This window comes from Cupressus sempervirens, chromosome 2 (assembly GCF_028749045.1).
Source record: "Cupressus sempervirens isolate cs-2001-9-10 chromosome 2, ASM2874904v1, whole genome shotgun sequence".
Taxonomy (NCBI): Eukaryota; Viridiplantae; Streptophyta; class Pinopsida; order Cupressales; family Cupressaceae; genus Cupressus; species Cupressus sempervirens.
The window spans coordinates 99,038,327-99,052,774 of record NC_143119.1 but is presented as its reverse complement, the minus strand read 5'-3'; positions in this window follow the sequence as shown (position 1 = coordinate 99,052,774).

Sequence of the window (14,448 nt, the reverse complement as noted above, 5' to 3'; positions counted from 1 at the left end):
GATACTTGACTCAAAATCTCATATATATATATATATATATGTATATATATCAATATCAAATAATATTTCAGTACAAAAATGAGTGCTACTCGAGCACCATTGATAAAAAATGATACAAAATGGTACTAGCACACCAATTGATACATAGCTAGATCAAAAAATCAGAAACAAAAATCAAGTCTAGGTCTCCCTAGTACCCTCAACTCTTGGAGGAGGAAGAGGAGGAGGCAACAACATATCTAGCCTAGTTGGTGAGTGTGCACCTCCTGAATCTCGAGCATACTATGAGAATCTAGGCATCTATTGAGCCTCATCAAGGACCACTGTGGATTAAGCTACAAAGTAATAGGCTACTTAGGCTACCTATAATCAGACCTTGTCCTATAGCTACTCTGCTCTTTTCTCAATTGCCTATACCTACTCCCATAGTCTAAGGATCTCACGATCTTGCTTGGTTATCCTCGTGTCTTGTATGGCCACATGTATCTACAACTCCCCTAGCTATTGAGAAGCCTATTGAATCTACTCTTTGGCTCTCCTTAGCACATCTTAGGGCCCTATAGTGGGCTAATCCTACATCTCCTCATCCATATGCTTGGCCTATTGCTCAACTGGTGTCTGCTCCTCCATGCATGGTCTCTGCTATTGACCTTGCTCCATCCTAATACCACCAGCACCTAGATCTAACCCCATCTATCAAGGGGGAATCTACATATGCCTCACTCGGTGTCTCACCTACTTTTTTAGTCCCTGTAATGGTACCTACTAAGGTATATGTGGCCTAGGAGCTACCATCCCTAAAGGGTTTTTGAACTGTGGGAAGGGATTGCTGACAAAATATGTCTGGTAGCTAGGTGTCATCTTGACATCTGCTATAGCTGGCAGATAGTCCCATTATGTTGCAACTAGTTTGCACACATCAATCATCAACCTCCCTAGGTCCAACCTCGTTGACCACCCCCACTCCAGATCTCTAGCTAACCAAGCATATGAGCAATACTCTTGACTAATTTCTTGTAGTCACCCATACTTTTCCATATGCAAGTAATGGGAAATCTCTCAATAATATGAGTAGCTCGACCTAGTAGTGGCTATGATGCAAAAATTTGGCTTAGCTCTTGAGGAGCATCATCCTAGTCCTTGGTCTCTCTCTAGGGCTGCTATATAATGGATACTAGGTCATTGAGACGTGCCCTCCAATGCTTAGTCTTCCCCATACCTGTCTGGGTAAGCTGGCCCCTATATCTACATATATATGTCTCCACAGGCTCTCATGCATCCTCAAAAATGAGCCTCATCACTAGTAGGTTCTCCCATGCCTAGATCTACAAAATATAAACTCTGACAGCCATACTCTTCTGCTCATGGGAGACGATCTTGTGCATCTCATGGAACGTATGGGCAAGCATGCACTATCCCCACCTAAATCTCTCAGGAGCCTCTAGCATCCTCTACAACATCACACCCCAACCACACTCCAACCCATGGTGTCCTCTATCTAGTACTAAGAAATAGCTAATAAAGATGGCCAAGATTGAAGCTAATCTATGTGTAGGGCCATATGTGTGGACAAGCTCATCCCATGTGATGGCTTGTCCTATAGCCAACACTTGTTGGAAGATGGCTCGCAGTGCCTCCGTAACTACTCTTAGCACTATGTCATAGACCACTCATGGCCCATGGAAGGGTATGCACAAAATTCTATAAATGTCCTCAGGGGTGATGGTCATCTCTTCCTATGGCAGGTGGAAGGTGTTCATCTCTGAATGGAAATGCTCCACCAATGTAGTCAACAAGTTGTGATTCACCAACATTGTTGGGATCTAGCATTGATATGACAACCCCAATCTATCAATATACGCCATATTGGCATCATCTAGACTCCACAACAGAGTTCCATAGGGTGGATAGTGGGACCTAAATGCAATGTCATTGAAGACAACCTGCACACATGACCAATGATAATAGGAAAATAGTCAGTCACTTGAAAAATCAAATCAAATGACAAAAAATTCAACTTAAAATGCTTAAGGAGACACCAATTTTTTACATGAGAAAGTGCTTTCTTGCATGAGATTTCACATCTTTGTGCAAGAAAGCATGTTTTTGTGTGAAAAATGTTGAAACACTGGGTGAACAATTACCACTATCCCATGCATCTTGCATGAGAGGTGGGCATCTCATGGGTGAGAACCCTCACTAGCCCACATGAAGAAAGATTGGTCTACTGTATCTTTGTGTGAAGAAAGACCAAATTCATGCAAGGAATGAAACCCTCATGTGAGAACTGATAGACCCGCATTGAAAAATGCAAAAAAAATCTATAAGCTACTTAGAAAAGTGTGAAAAATTCACTACGAAGAAAGATTATCGACTACTCACTAAAGATTCATAGTCCACTAGCCGGCTGTGTCATTAGGAGCACTCAAAATGATGTGTACACATAGGAACTACTATTCTTACCTTAGAGCTCTCTTCTTCACTAAAGACAAAAGGAACAAATGGTTTGAAAATGAACCTTTGGGCCCTTATATAGGTTTTGACCTAATTTTTCAAAGTTCTCTAATTTGCGTGAAAATCACCCCCTGGCTAATTTGACTACTTTGAATCTATTTTTGTGATGGAATTCAAAATCTAACACAATTAATTAGCTCAAAAATGCATTTTAAAATTTTGGGACTGATGGGATTGAATGCTTATGCAGTCTAAAAAATTTCTAATAGTTTGTGACTCTCAGAACCTTTTCAACTTAAAATTCTTCAAATTTTCAAAATTTATTCTAGAAAAAGTCAACTTTTCATCAAACTTGGTCTTCTAGACCTCAAAATCATGTTGAATTGGCTCCAAATTTTCTTCTGATCATTTTTCTCTCTTCTATATTCTATTGAATCTTGAGTTTCTTATGTATCTCTTAATATACTACTTCACATCATATTTTTGGTGTGTCATCTTTTGATTTCACTGCTAAGGGGGTAGAATGATTACATCATTGAATCTAAATTTCAAATTGATCTAAATCTTCATCGCTCGAGGCATCTTGTTCCCATCTTATGTCCTCATTACTAGGGGCATTTCATCACTTGGGGAATCTTCTTTCCCCCTATCTGGCATCTTTGTCATCTGTCCCATCTTTTGATTAGATGATCAACCTTATAAAATTTCTAGTTAGAGTTTGATGGACAAGTATCAGGATAGTCTAAACCCTGAATCCTGAGGATCAAGCCTCATTCTAAGGATGATTTTATGATTCATGATTTGATCTTGTTATCTTTTATGCTCGGATATCTAGGTGTTCTATCTGGATCCCTTAAGATTAAGCTCCATTCTGGAGATAATCTTTAAAATCTTATTCAACTCAGGTATCTAGGTGTTCTATCTGGATCCCTTAAGATTAAGTTCTGTTCTAGAGATAATCTTTAAAAGCTTATCAATTAGTCTCTATGTCATCAATTTTGGAACCAATCTTATCAACTTAGGTATCTGGGTGTCCTATCTAGATCCCTTAAGGTTAAGCTCCATTCTAGAGATAATCTTTAAAAGCTTATTCAACTCAAGTACCTATGTGTTCTATTTGGATCCCTTAAGATTAAGCTCTATTTTGGAGATAATTTTTAAAAGCTTATTCAATCTAGGTATCTAGGTGTTCTACTTGGATCCCTTAAGGTTAAGCTCTTTTTTGGAGATAATCTTTAAAAGCTTATTGATGGGTTTCTGCATCATCCAATTCCAGAATCAATCTCTTTTCTTGATCTTTGCCTCATGCTTTCTGGTTTTCTTTGAATTGAACATCCTACTTGCACATTCATTTAAAGAGGGGCAAAATGTAATACCCCAAAATTGGCACATTTCCATGCTAAACCAATTTTGATCTATTCAATCATTTCTAAGTCCTATTTTACTAGGCAATTTTGATTTTGATAATCTCTACTCAACCTAAGCATCAAATGCAAAAAAATTATTAATCTATATTAATCACTTACTTTAATTAATTCTTGAATATTTATTGAATTGGCTAAATTAACCTTTTAATTGAATTAATTGAATTATAAGTCCTAGTACTTTAATTAAATTAAATTCACCCCTTTTAGCTAATAGACATGAGGAATTAAATATATTTGATTTAATTAAATATTCTTATTCTAATTTTTGAATTTTATTATTCAATTTAGAATACTTAATTATGAGCTCATATTTAATTTCCTTGAATCAAATATCTTCTCCAACATTCTCTCTTCAGTTCAGAAATGGAAACTCTTAGTTGACTAAAATCAGAAATGGAAAGAAATCAATTAATTCCTTATTCCACTTAAAAGAAATCAGTTACCTTCCTTTTCTTAAGGAAACTTTCCATTTTAATTGAATGCCATTTCTAATCTTGACCATTCATCCCAATTAATCTTGACTATTGATGGATTTTGGGAATTCTATTTAAGAGGCTTTTAGTTCTAGCTTTCATACTTGGCTTAGCATTTGATATAATTTTAGATTAAATATGCATCCATTTAGTTTAACTTCCTTTACTTATTATTAGAATAAACTACATATTATCTAGATTAATTGCATAAGCATATACCTACATAAAAATCCTTCATTCTGGAAAGGTCTGGTTGCCTGCTCTTCAATCTAAGAGCATATAGGAATAATCCTTCTAGTTAGAAGGCAACAAGTCACATTGTTGGGTCTCTTGGACAAATGACTCCATGTTTATTCTAGGATGAATTCACATATAATGACCATGTTGAAGTGTGTGTGAGAATTAAAGGTCACATTCTGCATATACAATCATATGCAGCTAGATATCCTCATTATGACACAAGTTTTGAATTCTATCATTTACTAATGAGTGGAAGCTCGAAAGTCAAAAGTTGATATTGGCTTTGACAAGGTAATATTATATGGAATTTTATTGGCTTTTTTTCTTTGGGGAGTAGGAGAGTTTAGAGTGAATATATGTATTGTAGGCTTATTTGTTTAGACTGGAGCCTATAGATCATTTATGTGATTTAATAGTGGGAATCTATAGTATTGAAATCATGTCAATATTAGTGAGAGATATCTCAATTTTCCTTTAGTATGAGATGAGTTAATTCTTTTGGAAACTTATAGAGATATGGTGTTGATAAAGATCCTAGAGGTGTAGGGTGATGGGGGTGTTGTGTGGTGAGGTGTGAGAGGTTATTGTGTGGTTTTATGAAAGTATAGGTAGGTAAAATTGGAATAGGTGAGAGTGGCACAAGGAATAGACCATCACCTAGTCTCTAACCTTGGAGAATCTAAAGGGATAGCATACGATATGCTTGGTTGGCTTGGAAGAAGCCTTAATTGAAGATTTAGTGAATTAAAACATAGTTATCACCTCCATACTTGCATCACTACTTAATGCCTTCAAAATTCAATATTAGTTACTATAATACCCCAAAATTGGCACATTTCCATGATCACCAATTCTGGTCTATTTTGATCAACTCTAAAGTCCTATTTCATTAGGCAATTATCATTCTGATTGTCACTACTTGACTTAATTGTCAAATAAAAAAACCTCAATCTACATTAATCAAACTATCTATTTAATTCCTAAAGTATTGACTCATATTAGTTGCATTAAACCTATTTGATTAATATTTGGTTTAATTTGAAGTATTTATACTTTAATTAAATTAAATTATCTCCTAAGGCTAATGTATTAAGGAATTATAAATATTTAATTTAATAATTATGCTTCTTTTAATCAATTGAATGTAATTATTCAATTAAATAGAAAAGGCATTTATGAGGTCATATCACATTTTATTAAATTGAATATCTTTCCCAAATTCTATTTCTCAGTTCAAAATGGAAACTCTCAGTGAACTACTTCTTGAAATTAGAATCAATCTAGTTAACTTGCTCTCACACTTATGAAAAGTTCAGTTAACTACTTATCACACTCAGATCAGAAATAGTTATCTTCACTTGTACAAGGAAGTTTCCATCTTAACTAAATCTTCTATCTAATCCTAACTATTCATCAAGGTTGATCCTGACCATTGATCTATTCCTAGATTTTATTTAAGGGGCTCTCAATGCCTCATTATAGAGGTTGAATTTTTATGCTATTGAATTTCTATCAGATTGAATACCCACTTTCATAGCTTTATATGTGCTTTTGCTTAATATCTTAGTATAGATTAAATAATGCATACATGTATCTTAATTTCTTTTATTACTTCTTAGATTAATTCTTGCATAACATATAAATTAATTTGCATAATCATAGAGTTGTATTTAAATCCTTCATTCTAGAAAGGTCTGGTTGCATGCATCTCAACTCTAAGAGCATAAATAGGAAAAATTCTTCTAGATAGAGGGCAACGAGTCGCACTGTCAGACCTCTTGGATGAACTATCCCATGTTCATTTTAGGATGAATCTACAGGTAAGTACCGTGTTGAAGTGTGTGTGAGGCTTAGAGGCCCACAAATTAATGCATACATTTACTACCTTTAAGAAGGGAGTAATCAACTAGGTAGTTCTAGAGGTCCTATGTAATATCACTTGAAAGTGACGACTTCTTGGACAAAACATATGAGACACCTTTGAATAGGGGTTAACAAGGGAAATTGTAAAGGGAAAATTTTAGATGATGTATAACTTCCATTTTCTATGTACACAGTGAATATGCATTTGAATTTATCAAAAGCAAATTAATTTAAGGGAGCAAATATAAATGGATAGTATACCACAATTTTTTCTTAGCATGTCAACATTTTGTTGTGCTAAAAGAAGCTTTACATTTTCCCAAGAAGTTTTCTTTTGTCCAGTGTGTCATATTTGTGGAGCCTACATCCTTTCACTTTAATCGATATTGTTGCCTTTTTAAAAAAAGTGTTTTCTTCTTTTTTTTCACTTAGATGTGCATTTCCCTATCCCATAAAAAAATTCAAAGCATTTTCTGTGTAGAGAAACAATTTAGCATATGGGAAACTACTTGAAAATTTCAAAACATCTTGAGATTATTTCTCTTGGTACCTCTTGAAGTCTCATAAAGTCAAAGATAGTAAAACCAAACATAATCATATTATTAACACTAAATGTTGATTTGATTTTACTATAGCGATAAGAACATCTACAAGCAATAAAAGTTAAGGCACTAGTGAACTAACCTAAAATGCCCCAATGAAATACCACCTTGGAAAATTAGTCATAAGACATGGAATGACAATAGCCAAAATAGGCATACATGGCCTATATTTTGCAATCAGCCTAAAACAATATATCAAAAGTTAAAATTTTGTTTGATATACAAAGAAAAGGAGATATAATATTGAAATTATGCCGAGTTTCTCAGAAACATTTATAGTAATCATTCAAAAAGTATAAAACTATGGGTACCTTGTAGCCCATCCTAATGATGTGAAAACTACAATAATAGCTACCTTCACTTTGACTATTGCATGTACCTTTGAATCATATATTCCAACATTTATATCCTTGGATTAGTGATCAAGGTCTCAAAATAATAAGAAACAAAATCCTAAGAATAAATTTTTGAATTTTGAGCTTCCACTCATTCGGTAAATGGAAAAATTTCCAAACCTACATCATAATGAGGATTTACTTATTGAATGACATAACTACCCTACAAATCCATTTCTTTTCTACTCTACTCTTCTCAAGGTTCCTCTATACTCCAAGGATGTATAGTAGTCTTCCACCATGCGTGCAACTCTAGCCAAGCCATTATCATAGTTTTGTAGAATGCTAAATCACAATTTTTTTGATATGAAAACAATTAATATGTTGATTCATGGGCTTGCCCCTTACAAGGGACCAATATAGGGTATCCACTTAATAATAAGGAAAAGTAAAACAATAATAATATGGGACTAAAAGAGAGAAAGAATCAAATCTTGAAGGTGCCTTGAAGGAATAATTCCAGCAATAACTCATTATAATGATTACTCTTCTCAAACAAGAGACAAGTGAAGGCAATAGAATATTCAAGCCATGGATGTTTTACACCATGAACACAATAGGAAAAGGAAAATTTACATATATTAGGCTAGTCTTATCAATGAGTGTATTTATAAGAAGTCTATTATGCACATTCACAAATTTCACATGTCACCTTATTTGGTTTGTGCATTGAATAACTTGTAGCAAACTGTGATATCCCAACATCCTAAAATTAGTTTGACAAGTATATACAACTTGTCTCTTGTACATAATCTGCATTTTTATAACAAAGTAATAAACATGTAGTGATTGATGGATCTTGGTAATCAATATTATATCCATCATCATGTAGGAAACATGACTATGATTCTATTTATAAGTGACCATGAATGATCACTTGTAAATCCCACCATAACCATTGGTTACATGATAGAATGATGGATTGATGATTAGTTATAGTAACAATAATCTTGTATTCACCATCGTAACATGCATTTCATTTAATAATCCATCTACATATGTAAAAGCTATCACCCTACATATATCCATCCATGATACATCATACCATCAACATACTACCATAGACATATGCACCAAAATCATCACTATCATGCCTAGATATACAATATTAGTATAATGATATCATACATACATGCATCCAAAATGGCATAATTTCATTCATCATTCAACCAAGAACATTCTCTATTATACAATCATGCCACCACATCAATATTGAGCATCGACCTTGTCTATGATCACATCACATCATATTAATAATACATCATAATCACACTTATCATATTCTATGATTATATTTACACAACATAGCTAGACATTATGGCATGATTAGTATGGTAATTATTCAATGATCGATTATTATGATAATCACTGCATGATTATTATGCTAACCATTTAGAATAATAGTGTTTCCATATGTGCCTCTTCCTTTCATTATAAAGATAGCAAAGATTATTATGATAACCATTCAAAATAATCATTTATTGAAGATATCAAAGATGGCTTCTCTAAAATGTGTGGGAATAGTTAGAAAGATGAGAGTGTTAAGCTTGAAATTAGCACCATGAATGAGAATATTGTTGGTTCAAAATTTTTTGAATTGTGTAAGAGCAATATATTTTCCAATAATACATTATCTACTCTTCAGATGTCAGATGGTGAGGAAAATAGATTGTCAATTAGGACTCCTAATATAATTGGGATTTCAGACCCCAAAAATGGAAATCTTAACCAAAAATGCAATTATCTTAGTATCTCCTCAAATGGACTCAAATGGGAATGATGAGAAAATTAGGACTTCTGGGCAGAAAAATGAAAATATGGATGAGAAGACGATGGAGGGTACTGAGGAATATAGTAGTGAAACTTTACTATCATCTCCTTGGAAAGGATTTTCCCTAGCCTTTGAAGGCACCTACAAGAGGAAACACTAGATAACATTCCAATGTGTGGTGAGGGAAAAGTAAAGCATTTAGGAAAGGCATTTGAAATTTTTTCACCACCTTTAGATCGTGCAAATATAATGGGTACTTAGGTAAATAAATTATAACTATTATTATGGTTGACTATATTATGATAATTTTATTTCTATAAATCTGATGGAAAAATTTGCACAAAAGAAAATTCATATCTATATAGTCATTAACAACTTATATATATTACTGCTCAATTGATTTATTAAAATAATTCTAAAGAATGAAGTAACCTAAATCTAATTTGACATTTTTAAAAAAAAATGGATTTAACCATTACAAGGTTGTCACTCCATAGGCACTTTGTTCACTTAAGAAGGTTTTAGAGGGTATGGATGCTACAGATCATATGCTTTCATTAGGATCAATGCAATCACACCTTCATGTTCCACTACACACATCATCAATTATAGAGATATTGAATAATAAGATAACTTCAGATGAGATAATGTAAGACAACATGGTAGAGGCAAAGGATGGTACTCAGTTTCCAATTATAATGGCACAAGTACTCAGGATAGTTTTTGGCTAGAGCATGTACACATGCACACTTCACTTGACAATAGTACCATGATCTTAGGCTTTTTGGGTTTCTAGAGGCAATGATGATGTCTATTTTGCTCCATGATGCACCATTTCCCCCCTCAAATACAAATATTTGTCAACAAAGGACAAGGCATATGTTGGTGCTTTGATATCAAATTGGTGTTGATTTTTGAATCACATAGTTCCTAGAAATAACTTACAACCAAAACGCTAATCATATGAAGAGAGACAAGAAGCAGATAATGCACATTCAACTTTTAAAATTTATTTGATGCAACCAAGTACCTAATTATGTATTGAATGGAATTGGATTGGATGATTATAGTGATGAACATTGAATCCTTATAAGAGCAAAAAAGTAACCCTTGATGAAATGAGGATTAAATTTCTTCGCAATAATTGTCCTTATTTCATGCTCTGTGACAAAAAGCACATCACCTTAAATAGAGAAACAATTCCAAATTTAACTCAAGTATAATTAAATAAAAGGAGATCTAATGAATAAATCAATTATGGTATTTTTAAATTTTATCGATGTTGATTTTATAGAAAAATTTAAGACAAATAGAAAAACAAGAATAATGAACACAAAGACAGAAAAAATACCCTAGGAAAACCCTCTAACTTTTTCCTGAAATTTTATCAAATTGAAAACAATGATAAGCACTCCTTTGAAATGTATTTGTGGACAATAAAATATACTTCTACGATATAATCACTTGTATGGAATATTGAACAAAACAAATGGAATGTGATATGCCCTTTTGCACAAGAGTTTTACTTGGTTATGAAGGGTTGGACTCTTTAGATTGGTTGCAAGGATAAAAGACACTATTACAAAGTAAAATGACATATTGAACTATTGCATCTTACATAAATTCATCCACATCTTTTTGTGATTCCTACTGTCGAAATAATACAACAAATGATGACAATAAGAATACTTACTAAGGTGACTATGTTGCTTTGACTTCAATAGCATATAAAGTAGTGACACAATATAGAGATGAATTTAATAGTCATTTTTTTAGTTTGAATATGGAGAGAAATATCTCCTATAGCTATATCATCAACAACTATAACTTCACCTCATCTTTTTTGTTTTGTTGGCTTCTAGGGTAGTAGATTATGGAGAAACAAAAATAGCATATGCTAAATAGTAAATCATGCAAAGCTAATAAGTTTCCATGAGTTTGATAGATGTTCAGGAGTAAGTACAAATATTACAAGAGTTGAGAACTTGGAACCATTTTCAACACTCATTTAACTATTGAGAGCTTTCATATTTGAAATAATTTTACATCATCTTTACAAAACATTTCAAAAGCAATGCACAATCCTCAAGTTTTCCTACCAAGCACCTCAAAGGTGTCTTTCTTGGTTTTATGATGGCGATGACTCTCATTACAGACACACTTAAGTGTTTATTTTTGTTTTAGGCTATCTAGGCCATAGAAGTGCACAATAACCATGCTCATGTCGAGGGATGAATTTAGTGATTCTCATAGTAGCCAATGACAAATTAATTTGGATTTGATAAAGTTGACTAAATATTTTACATTGACTCAAAAAACTACTCAGTAAGATATATATTTTATTTCATATTTTTAGATTATTACAATGGATAGTGTTCTTAATTTTATAAGACAATAACAAATGCAAGCCACAAAAGGCATTTGACTAATGCATGGAATATTGTTTTGAAATCTAACTTGCCTTTTTAACCTATGAATGTTTTCAAATTTTGAAATTAGAAGTTACAAAGATGATATAGCATTAAATTTATATTTTGTAGTCTGCATTTTCATCCCACACATGGACTTCAATTGAGGGATTTAAATATCTCTATTCTTGCATTTTGAAATGTAAAGAAATAGTCAATTGAGACTTTTGACATGTAAAAGGTATCTTTCAAATTACAATAGTCAAAATCATTGTGAAGTCAAACTCTAAACATTAAGGATTAAGGGAAGCCAAGCTTAATCAATCCCATGGTTTGTGAGCTTGAAACAACACCTGCCATTACTATAGTGTGGATCTTCTAATAACCTCATACTACAAGAGGGCTTGTTTTATGATACTTGAGTTTGGGATATGAAAAGAAAAACCATAAGTCAAAGGATTGTATGTAAAAGGTGGAAATTACTAAATAATGAATTCTAAAATTTAGTACAACTCATTTCTATAGTCTTATTTATGATAAAATTTTCTATTTGACAATCCACGTTTCTACCTATTTGTGGGAATTAATGGCTAATTTTAAGTTACATGTTGTCATGACATTGGACTAAAAAAGTAAATAAGTTGTTGATCTTAGTCTAGTTGGTATATCTCTAATATTGGAGGTGTCTATTTGACCATTTTTTAATTACAAACTGTTATTTTTTCTTTCTTAGCTTTGTGGTGAAAGATTTAAACTTCTACTAAGTTTTTGGTAGTTTACAATTAAAGGGAAGGTTAATGTCTTCAATAATGATTCCAGCTCTTATGAGCAAAAAATGATTTTATGTTCTTTACAAACATATTAGGATGTCACTATATGCATTTTTGTTGCTTACAATGATGATGGTAGATATAACAGATTTATTAATCAAACTAAGCGAGATTAAGAAGATAAAGGTTTGATAGGAAGAATTAATAGGTAGGCCCCCACATCTACTTAGTTCTTGCACAATCTATCTTAAGATGATAACAGCTTGAGTGGTATTTTATTGCAAGGTTGTCTCTATCCTTTTAAATAATTTCATGCTTGATAGTTGACCCTTAATGGATATTTGCTAAATGTACAATAGCAAGTTGAATCATGTTTAGTTGATTGTAGAATAAAGCCATAAAAATTACTTATTTAATCAACAAAATAAAAGAGATAGCACTAAATAACCACCATATGAGGGAATTTTGATCTTAAATAGCATATTTTGCACCACAAATTAGGGTTTTGTCTCATCTCTCTATGAAAATCAACTTCCAAGCATCACTACAAAAAGCACAAAAAGACTTACCTCAAAAAGCTCCCATGGCTATGCAAATAAAACCTCCTCTAATTGGTGCAAAATATTCATTATCCCTATTTCACTTCACCCAAGCAAGCTAGAGTGCCCAAGCCAAACCTTTGCTATTGTATGTACCATTACCCTTTCCCTTGAGAAGGGAATGAACAAAGAATTTTCCATCTCTAATATGTACATTTTGATAGCTTTGAGGTTTTAGGTAAACAATGGTGGATGATGAACACTTTAAAATCTGCATTTTGTGTTCTACTCTATATTATTGCATTTTTGAAGATTGGGAGAAATAGGAGAAGTGAAGGCATGCAGTGACTGATTCTTCATAAGTTAGGCCCTATCTAGTTGAATAGAGGGCTAGCAATAGAGGGAAGGAAACATAGCATGTTGTAATCAAAGCTTTATTGATCTTAGACTAACATAACTTTTTTTTCTTTTTTTTGTTATGAACTTGAGTTGGTCAAAATTTTGACCAACTTAGGCATAAAACCCTAATTTGGTCAAAATTTTGACCAACATAGGGATAAAAGAAAAAAATATGAAATCATAGGCCAATATGGCCTTTGGTCAAACATTTTGGTAGAAAAACAAAGGGAAATGTACTAGTGTAGATTCCATTTTATGCCAAGTATGAAAAGAACATCTTTCAAGTTTAGAGTAAACCCAGTTTTTAATTGTATAGAACAAGTCTTAATTCTTTTTACTGGATAGGTGGAGTTATCTCCAATGGTGACTCCTTTAGTGGTATAACTTCCAAAAGTTTTCAAACGTATCTCTGAATCTTGTTATATAATGGGATGCACCACTATCTATTATCCACATTATTTTGTTGGATTTCATCTCACTTAATAGAGTTGAGTAGAATAATAGATTTTCTTCCTTTTTGTTTCAGCTAAGGAGGCTAGAATTTTTTCCCTTTCTAGACAACATCTAAAAGTATGTCTAAATTTCTCACACTTGTAAAAGTGAACTTTGGAGAATTAATTTCTTTTGCATTTATTGTTTCCATTTTGTTTATCAATTTTCTTTTCTTTAAATTTTCTCTTCTTCCCTATGTTATTCAAGACTAAGAAAATAGTGTGATCCTCTCCTTCTTGATTTGAAATGATCCCTCAAGAAATTAGTCTTGATTCTTTAGTATTGACAATCTTTTGACAACTTGGATGAATGCTTCCCAAGATATAGGTAATCCACTAAGTGTTAGTATGAATAACTCTTAATATTCTACTTTGTTTCCAATACAAGATAGTTAACTTTTTATTTCAAAAAATTATTCCAAAGTAGGATGAGATTGACTCTCCTTTATTCATTTTTATATGCATAAGTTGATTTATTAATGTAAGCAATCTACTTGAGTTGTTGATCTCAAATGTATCCTTAATTATTTTAAGTACTTCAAATTTTTTCTTGAGGTTTGATATGGAAGGAAGAATATGATCTTGTACTGAATCAATAATGATCTTCTTGGCTTTG